The 8,779-nt window shown below is 46.8% G+C and overlaps 1 protein-coding gene across 3 annotated transcripts in view; it reads left to right on the top strand.

Annotated features, from left to right (window-relative positions):
- Nucleotides 1-5,570: 5,570 nt before the first annotated feature.
- The window catches only part of SLC6A6 (solute carrier family 6 member 6), a 147,815-nt gene continuing 144,606 nt past the window's right edge, over nucleotides 5,571-8,779 (top strand). For 2 of the 3 annotated variants that reach the window (XM_007500277.3, XM_007500275.3), the window contains exon 1: nucleotides 5,599-5,914. The gene's annotated coding sequence lies outside the window, so the exon portion shown is untranslated. Of the gene's footprint in view, nucleotides 5,915-8,779 lie in introns of all 3 variants that reach the window. The other variant, XM_056804704.1, reaches the window with a different exon arrangement.

Below are 8,779 nucleotides of genomic sequence, written 5' to 3'. Positions count from 1 at the left end.
TGATGATTAGCTGGATACTTAGTAGTTACTCCAAAATGTTAGGAGGGAGGCAGTAAATTGACTGTAAGAACCCTGATTCATTGGTTGGAAACAACTCTATTCTATTCACCTATATGTTCCCCAACCCTGCCATAATCCCCACATCCCCTTGCTTTTCCACTGAGATGGAAACTCCTTGTGAACAAGGGTGATCTTTGCTTTTCTTTTTGTACCTTTTGACCAGCTGATTTTGGGTTTTCTTGGCAAAGATACTAGGCTTGTCATTCCTTCCTCCTGTCTTATGTAGGCAAGGGTTCAATGACTTATCCAGGTTCACACAGCTAGTAAGTGTCTGAGGTCACAATTTGAATCTTGGTCTTTCCCATTGCACTGAAGTTGATATATGGTAAGTGTTTAATAGAGGTAGGTTGGTGGCAGAGTGGATAAGGTGCTATACCTTGAGTCAGAAAGACCTGAGTTCAAATCTGACCTCAGACACTTACTAGCTAGGTGACCCTAAGCAAGCCACTTCATCCTATTTGCCTCAGTTTCTACATCTTCAAATGAGCTGGAGAAGGAAATAATAGCTCCAATATTTCTCATGAAAACCCCATGGGCAGTTGGTCCAGAGGATCAAGAAGAGACAGAAAAGACTGAACAATAACAAGCACTTAATGTGATTTAAAAAATAATTCATTTGGGGGCAGCTGGGTAGCTCAGTGGATTGAGAACCAGCCCTAGAGACGGGAGGTCCTAGGTTCAAATCTGGCCTCAGATACTTCCCAGCTGTGTGACCCTGGGCAAGTCACTTGGCCCCCATTGCCTAGCCCTTACCACTCTTCTGCCTTGGAGCCAATACACAGTATTGACTCCAAGACGGGAGGTAAGGGTTTAAAAAAAAAATAATTCATTCATTAGTTTAAATACTTAACTGTCTCAGCAGGTTTCCTCCTGCTATTACCTCCTTATTCCTTTTCTCCATATAACCCTTGAAATGGGTACAGCTTTGCTTTGTGGTGTGGGGTGTGTTTTTGTAAGTCAATCCTTGGAGGCATTTTAATATATGTCCATGTGTGTATATATACTTGGATGTGGGCATTTGTGCTTATAGTACCTGTATGAGTGTGCTGGTGCTTGACGGCAAATGTTCTGGATGAGTTTATGTGTGTCATTCACTCACAGCTGTTGAATGAATGACATGTTTATATCTTGGGGCCTTGGATGCTTGTGCAATACTTATTAAGTGTCCACCCTGTGCCAGGCACTGTGCTAAACAATGGGGATGGGAAAACCAACAAAAGGCAGTCCCTGCCTTCGAGGAGCTTACCTTCTAATATCAAATGCAGGGTTCTGTCTCCAGCTTTAACATTCTCCTTTGGTGCAGGGTTGGGGTTTGTGATTTCCTGTTCCCAAAGACCTGGAATTTGAGCCCCTGAAACCTGACCACCCCAGGAATAATGGGTCTAGTTTGAGAGATACTTTAAAAGAAGGTATTGACAAACTGGGGCAGATCCAGAGAAGCGTGACCAGGGTGGTGAAGGGTCTGGAACCATGTTACACAAGTTGCTGGGGGTGTTTAGCCTGGAGAATAGAAGACTTAGAGAGAAGGGAACATGATAGCGGGCTTCGAATACTTGAAAGGCTGTCATGTGGAAGAAGGAGTAGACTTAATCTAGGTGGCCTCACAGGATAGAATTGGAGGGAAGATTTCAGCTCCATTGAAGGGAATTTCTCACAAGAAAGAGCTATCCAACACTGGAATGGGCTCCTTTGGGTAATATTGATCTTTTCATCATTGTATGTATTCAGTCTGAGACTGGAAGACCATCTATCTGTCAGGAATGTCCTAAAGAAGATTCTAGCTCCGGTTTGGGAGGGGGGACTAAGGGGAGGATTAGCTTTGAGGTCACTTTCAATGCTAAGATTTTATAATTCAAAAATTCCATGATTCTATGGCCTTTGTATTGGTCCTAGACTCTCTTTTTTTACTCTGGAGATACACAGAAAATTCTTAAAAGGAGACATACACACACACAAAAGGTGCTTAACCTAAGATCCTGAATATAGGATGATATGGTTCTTTTTGTTTCTGCCTGTTTATCTCTCTCTAAGACAAACCCTTCCCTATTGCCTGCCTCAACCCAGAAAAACTGATTTTAGCCCCACTTTAAGCCTCCAGGTTCTCTGGGTTCATGTCTAGGGACAGAAGGCCAACTTGAGTATTCTCACATCATGTAGTAGCATTGAATGGCATCCCATCCTATCTCAAGAAGGACAATCTCTCTCTCTCTCTCTCTCTCTCTCTCTCTCTCTCTCTCTCTCTCTCTCTCTCATCCCTGGTCCAGACCATTGCCTGAGAGAGGGAGGAAAACCCAACTAAGCTACAGAGTGCTGTTGTAGAGGGGAACCTGGGCGTGTGGAACTGCCTAGTTGGTAGGTAGTCTCCTGCTCTCCCAAAAATACTATGCTCACTCCTACCTCCATACTTTTTCTAAGGCTGTGTGTCCTGCTAGGGAGCTCCAGCCTCCTCTGACTATTCCAACCTTCATTTAATTCCCTTTATTCTGAATTTCTTCGCATAGCACTTTGTGTCTATAGTAGCTGTTTGCAAGTCCCTTGATTATAAGATATCATATACCAATGCCACAGTCTCCAAAACTGTCTAAGGGCAGGCAAGGCATATATTTTTTTCTCTTGTCTCGCCCTGACACCATACACAGGACTGGGAATACAGACGATAGTAGGTACTTAGCTACTGATGGAATAATATGTGACCTTAGTTGGCAGAGTCAGAAGGGCTTGTTAAAGCCCTGAATCCATTTTTTAAAAGTGCTGGCAGCTACCTTAGCAATCCTAATCAATTAATCCATTAAGTTAAGCATGTGATTGTTAAAGTCTAAAATATAGAACCCTACAAAGACCCTCCTTGATAGTAATGGCTGTCTTACTTTTCATTTGTACCCCAGCCCAGGATCTGGAATATCCTAGACACTTAATTGTTTGTTGATTGATAGAGATTCTCATTCACAGAAGCAGAGTTAAAAAGGTCAATGTCAGAAGAGATCTTAGAAAACAATCGCAGGAGGAAAAAAGAAAAAAACAATATCAGAACATGGAATTTTAGGACCAGAAGGACCTTAAAGGAAATGGAATATCTGAGCTGTTAAAGGCCTTTGAACAAGATGCTGGAGATTGGGGGGGGGGGGAGGTTGTGGGAACATTACATTAGATTTGAGAGTTATAGAGATCACTTAATTCAGCCCATTTATTTACAGGTAAGTAGACTTTTAGGTAAAAGAAAGGAAGTGACATATTCAAGATCAGACATTGAATTATCATGCAGAACTTGGTCTCCTGATTCTATTTTGTGAGCTCTACCTACCAATTAATTTGTCTACTTAATATATTATGATAAAAAAGTTGGTGCATCTTTTTGAAAAATTATTTTCTTGGTGAGGTTTCTATCCTAACCTTCACTGTGGCTTTCTTTTGAGAACATAGTCCTGGTTTTCCTCCACCTCTTTGTCAGATTTTACACTATCCACCACTCATTCACTTTTTTTCCCCCTGAAACTCTCTTCCCTTGCTTTCTTGGTTTCTCCTATTTCTCTGACAATTCCTTTCTTTTGTCTTTTCATTTATTTATTTATTTGTTTGTTTGTTTGTTTATTTATTTATTTATTTTTGCTAGCCCTTCATCCTTCTCCTCAGGTCCATCTTGTCTTAGGCCCAGTGAGGCTCTGGTCCTATATACTGAAGCATTCATTAGTCCAGTGTGAGTGGGAAATAGAGCAGCCTGGGTTCTCTGCTGTCTTTTCTTGGCCCATTCTAGGCTCCTTTGATGTATTTGAGTCTTCCTAGATCCCAGGGAGAAAAAAGACAAAATGGACAGCTTTGTGGCATCTTGTCAGATTTAATCCCTGCTAGTAGCTTCCTTGGTGAGGGAGGGGAAAGGGATGTTTTTTAATGGTTTCTTTATAGGATTTCTTCTTTCTCTCCCATTCCAATCCTAATCAGGATTTACATATGACCAACTCCCTCTACTGGAGAGAGAGAAGCTGGACTAGAAAGAAAGGAAAAAAGAAGAGAAAAAGAGAGAGGAAGATTGGTACTTTCATTTTCTTGAGTGTGATGTCTTGTAATTATGCAGTGTTTTTATATTTAACAGAGTTTGCTATCATTTCTGGATCTCATTTCATAGGATCATAGATATTAGAGTTGGAGAAAGTATCATAGGAGTTACTTAGCTCAACATCTTTGTTTTTAAGCTGTGGCCCAGAGAGGTCAGTAACTCTACCAGTATCTCACAAGTAACAAGTGTGAAGTTAGGATCTGAACTCAAGTCCTACTACTCCTAATCCAGCATTTTTTCCTCAAACCATCCCTCCAAGGTAGACTAAGCTGGGCAACTTGGTAATATAGAAAGAACACTGAAACTGGCTTTTGAGTACTTGGGTCCTACCTCTGACATTTACCACCAGTGTGACTTTGTTCAACTCATTGACAGAAGCTCAGTTTCCTCATCTGTAAAATGAAAAGCTTTGGCCACTTCTGGCTCTAAAAAACAGATTCCATTGTCTTGGTTTTACAGATGTAGACCCTGAGGGTAAGAAAATGTCAGTTACTTGCCTAAGGTCATTCTGCCCTTTCATAGCTAATTCTAAAGTCAGTTTAGTGTTCCAGGTTCTCATCCTTGGTCCTTCCAGCATAGGATGCAGTGATGTGGGGGCTGGGTGATCTTTGTCCTTTGTCCTTTGAATCACTCAATTCAAATTATTCTTCCAATTTTCGAGTAAGGCATGTTCCGTACCTTTCTTCATTTGAGAGAGGGTTCCCTACCTTACTTAATACATTTAAGGAAAGCTTGCGTGTGTGTTTTTCCTTCTATTGTCCCAGGGGACACAATTCCCAAGGCAGACTATAGCTGAGCTGCCGAAGGAAAGAGAGAGAGAGAGAGAGAGAGAGAGAGAGAGAGAGAGAGAGAGAGAGAGAGAGAGAGAGAGAGAGAGAGAGAGAGAGAACAATGAAGCTGAGACAGAGAGAATGTAGAGCCCGAATGAGAGACACATAAAAAAAGAACAGACAAAGAATTAGGGAAAGAGAATGAAGGAGAGGCATAGAAAATGAGAGCCAGAGCCAGAATTAGGGAAACAATGAGAGAGCCAGAATGAGAGATAGAGACAATACGGGAGAGACAGAGAATGAAAGCCTGACAGACACAGGAAGATTATTGACAGAGAGACATAGGAGCGAGCGCTAGTTAGGCCGACAGCTGTCTCTGACCCTTCTTCCCTGCTGCTTCCTCGGCTAGGGTTGGGCTACTCTAGGCGGCCCCCGGGGGGAGTCCTGGCCGCAGTCCCTTCCTGGAGCTCACAACGAAAGCCACCTCCTAGTTGGGTTCCCTTCGTTTCTGTATGTGTGCATGTGTGAGCAAACAGAGATCGTGGTGTGTATAAGTGTGTGTGTGTGTGTGTGTGTGTGTGTGTGTGTGTGCCCGCGCCTATGTGAGCGCGCGTGTGTGCCTGGGAGGGTTGCCCGAACCCTGGCCCCTCCCTCCCTCCCTCTCCCCCCACCCCACCACCACATTCCCCGCCCCTTCCCCAAAGAAGAGGCCGAGCTGGTATTTTTCCACCCAGCAGGATGGGTGATGCTAAATGCTCCCTCATTAGACAACAGACACGAGAGGTCAGGAAGAAACCGCTTATAAATTACCGTTTCCTCTCTCGCAGCCCGGCTAGTTGGACTGCGACTCGGAGCAGGACGCACGCTCCAGGCTCCCAGCGCTCTCAGACGCCGGTTCCTTGACAAAAGCAGCGGCGGCGGCAGCAGTAAGCAGCAGCAGCGGCGGCGGTGAAGGTGACGGCAGCAGCGGCAGCAGTAGCGGTAGCGGCAGCGGTAGCACCAGCCACGGCAGCGGCAGCAGCGGCAGCGGCAGGTAGCATTGTCGAGGTTGCTGGAACCCGGGCGCGGGGAGGACGAGCCAAGGGAAGGCAGGCAGGGAGTGCTGGGGTGAGAGAGAGGGACCACAAGGAGGGAGACTGCAAGTGGGGCGACCCGGGAGGTAGCCCAGGACGGACGGCTTAATTCCCGCGGCAGCTCGGAAGGAAAATCTGCCGAATCAGACAATAGCTGTGTGAGCCCTAGCGTGCGCGGAAGCGTGCTTTGTGACCCTGACCGAGGTGCGGAGCTGCCCGCTTGGCCGGGCCCCCGCATCCCTCTCTGGCCATGGGCAGGCCACGCTGCTGCCGGGCAGGGCTTCTTCTGCCCGCTCCGCTCACCCTTCTGTTAGGTACCGCGACGAGTCGGACTCGCCTTGTGCCCCGGCCGCCAGTATTTGCCTTCGCTGCCCCCCCTCCGCCCCCTCCAACCCACCTCCCTCACTCCCTCCAGTCCGCCGCAGCCCCCCTTTTATCGCCCCTCTCCTGCTTACATCACCTTTACTTGAAGATAACCACCGCCCCCCTTCCCCCAGGACTCGGGGTGCCTAGATGGGTGCTGATCCCCCTCCCCCCTGCCCAGGCTCGGCCGCATTTAGGTTTGGGGGTGGAAGCGGTGGCGAGAGGAGGGGAGGAGATAGGGAGCGGAGGGGGGCTGGGAGTGGTGTGTGTTTTTGTTTCTCTGGCAAAATGCAATTTAAAAATGTCTTAATGCTGGGGGGCGGGGGGATGCAATGTGTGGAGAAGGCAGAAGGAATGTGTGGGTGTATGTGGAGGCAGACTGTAGCTCTGGTACTAAGGCCCCCCCCACCCCCGCCGCCCCTGCTTCCCAATACGGCTCTTCGGTTGGCTCCCCTTGGCAAGGAAGCCTGCAGTCTTGTCACAGGGGGCTTTGGTGGCTTCTCTGCCTGCCCGCATCTATGCTGGAGGGGAGGGGGAGATAGGTGGTGCTGGAGGGAGGCATCTCGGAGCAGCGAGCCCGGAGCCCCTCGGAAGCACTGGCTGTTTGTGCGAGACTCACTTAGCGCCTGTACTCCCTGCCCCCCTCCCCCCCCCGCGGGGGCATGCATACTTGGTGGGAATGGTGACCAGAATCAAGGTCTGTGACCCGGAAGATAGGACGGATTGCTGGTCCAAGTGCCAGGAGAGGGAGATGGGTGGGAAGGAGTTGCCATTCTGTGTGTGGAAGATGAATTACCCAGATCCGAGCTCTCTGGTGTGTGTGTGTGTGTGTGTGTGTGTGTGTGTGTGTCTCTCTCTCTCTGGCACTCTCTACTCACCTATAATCGTTTCCTCTTTTGGGGAAGGTAAAAAGAGGCTGTCTCTCCTTGGAGACGACACCCCCTTCCTCTTTCTTCCCTCCTCTTTTCTCCTCCCTCCTCCCCACCACCTCTGTTTTTCAAGGTGAAATGGTAGTCCATGTTTAAGCCTGGATGCCTTTCTTTTCAAATAACAGTTTGGGTGCTGGGTTACAGAATTAAAGGGGTTACACTTCTGTCCTTAAATGTAGAAAGAGGGCTTGGACAAAGCCCATTCGGACATTAGAGGGATCTCAGCTGTTGGAGCTAGTTTTGTCAGAAAAAGAGGGAGGAGGGCCTTGATGGCCTTCTTAGCCAAGCTAAGAAAGCTTCCCGGAGGAAGCATTGATGAAGTGGGCAGAAGAGGAGGAGGCAGAAGGGAGGGGACACTCGGGTGTAAGTGCTATTTTGGTAGTACCAGTAGTCCCTTTGGCAAGGTGGACATCTCCAAATGCTTCACAAGCATCATGGGGAAAGGATCAGAAAAACAAACAAACAAACAAAAAACAGTGTTGCCAGTCTCCAGGCCCTGTGCCCATCTGTCCACTCTAGTTGAGATTTGTTAGTTTAGGGGACTGGGCGTGTGTGCCCCCATGCTGAACAGATTATCAACCTTCCAAGACTCCAGGGATATCAGGATCTCCAGGCACACACCAGGTTTATGAACGACTGTGGGGATTTGTATTTCTACATTTGGAATTGATTAAGCTGGACAACTTTTGGCAATGTATGTGTGCAAATTAAACTCTGGGAGAAGGATTCTCCCAAAGGATGGCGACTAGGAAGGTGATCTTTTAGAGAAACTCAAGGGAGGAGGAGTTTATTTTTGTGAGAGGAACATGGCTAGCTCCTAGCAACCAGTGCCTTCCTTTGGCTTTAGGAAAAGTGAGGGAGGAGGTTGGTGGGTGATGATGGGAATAAAGGAATTTTATTGGAGTCTATTGAGACAGGAGAGTGAATTAGGCAGATTTGGCAAGAACAACAGGATCCTGGAAGGGGATGGGAGTTGGTGCTTTTTCTTGTTATAGGTGCTGACAGTAACTGGAAATTGGGATAGCCAATTCACAGAACAGCCAACGGGTTGGGAAAGGTGGTGGAAAGGTGGCCATTGCCACTCTTTCATGCTCCCAAAAGTTCATGGATTAAAGCAAAAATCTCTAATTTTTAAGGTCAACTGGGAGGGGGAAGAAGTGTAGAAAGATAGTGATGAACATTTTGTAAAGAACAACAAGGGACTTTCTAGGTGCTTTTGCTGTTCTGAAATGAGATTTTATTAAATATTAGGCTCTTTTGCTTTTGAGATTTGGAAAGGACTTTAGAGGTCAAGTAATCCCACCTGCTCAGTTTTACAGAGGAGGAAACAGGAACAGAGAGGTCATGGAGGCAGAAGGTGAAGGGACCTGCTGATGCCAGAAAGATTTGAAGCTGGAAGGGACCCCAGGAGCTATCTAATCCAACCCCCACATTTTCATGTGAGCAAACAGGACCAGAAAGCCTTAGTTACTTTCACCCCTGAGATTCAAATTGAAGTCCTCTGGCTTCAAAACTTATCCTTTTTCCCCCCCT

This window comes from Monodelphis domestica, chromosome 7 (assembly GCF_027887165.1).
Source record: "Monodelphis domestica isolate mMonDom1 chromosome 7, mMonDom1.pri, whole genome shotgun sequence".
In the NCBI taxonomy this organism is placed as follows: domain Eukaryota; kingdom Metazoa; phylum Chordata; class Mammalia; order Didelphimorphia; family Didelphidae; genus Monodelphis; species Monodelphis domestica.
Note: the sequence above shows the minus strand (reverse complement) of the source record. Positions and strands in the feature narration are given on the sequence as shown.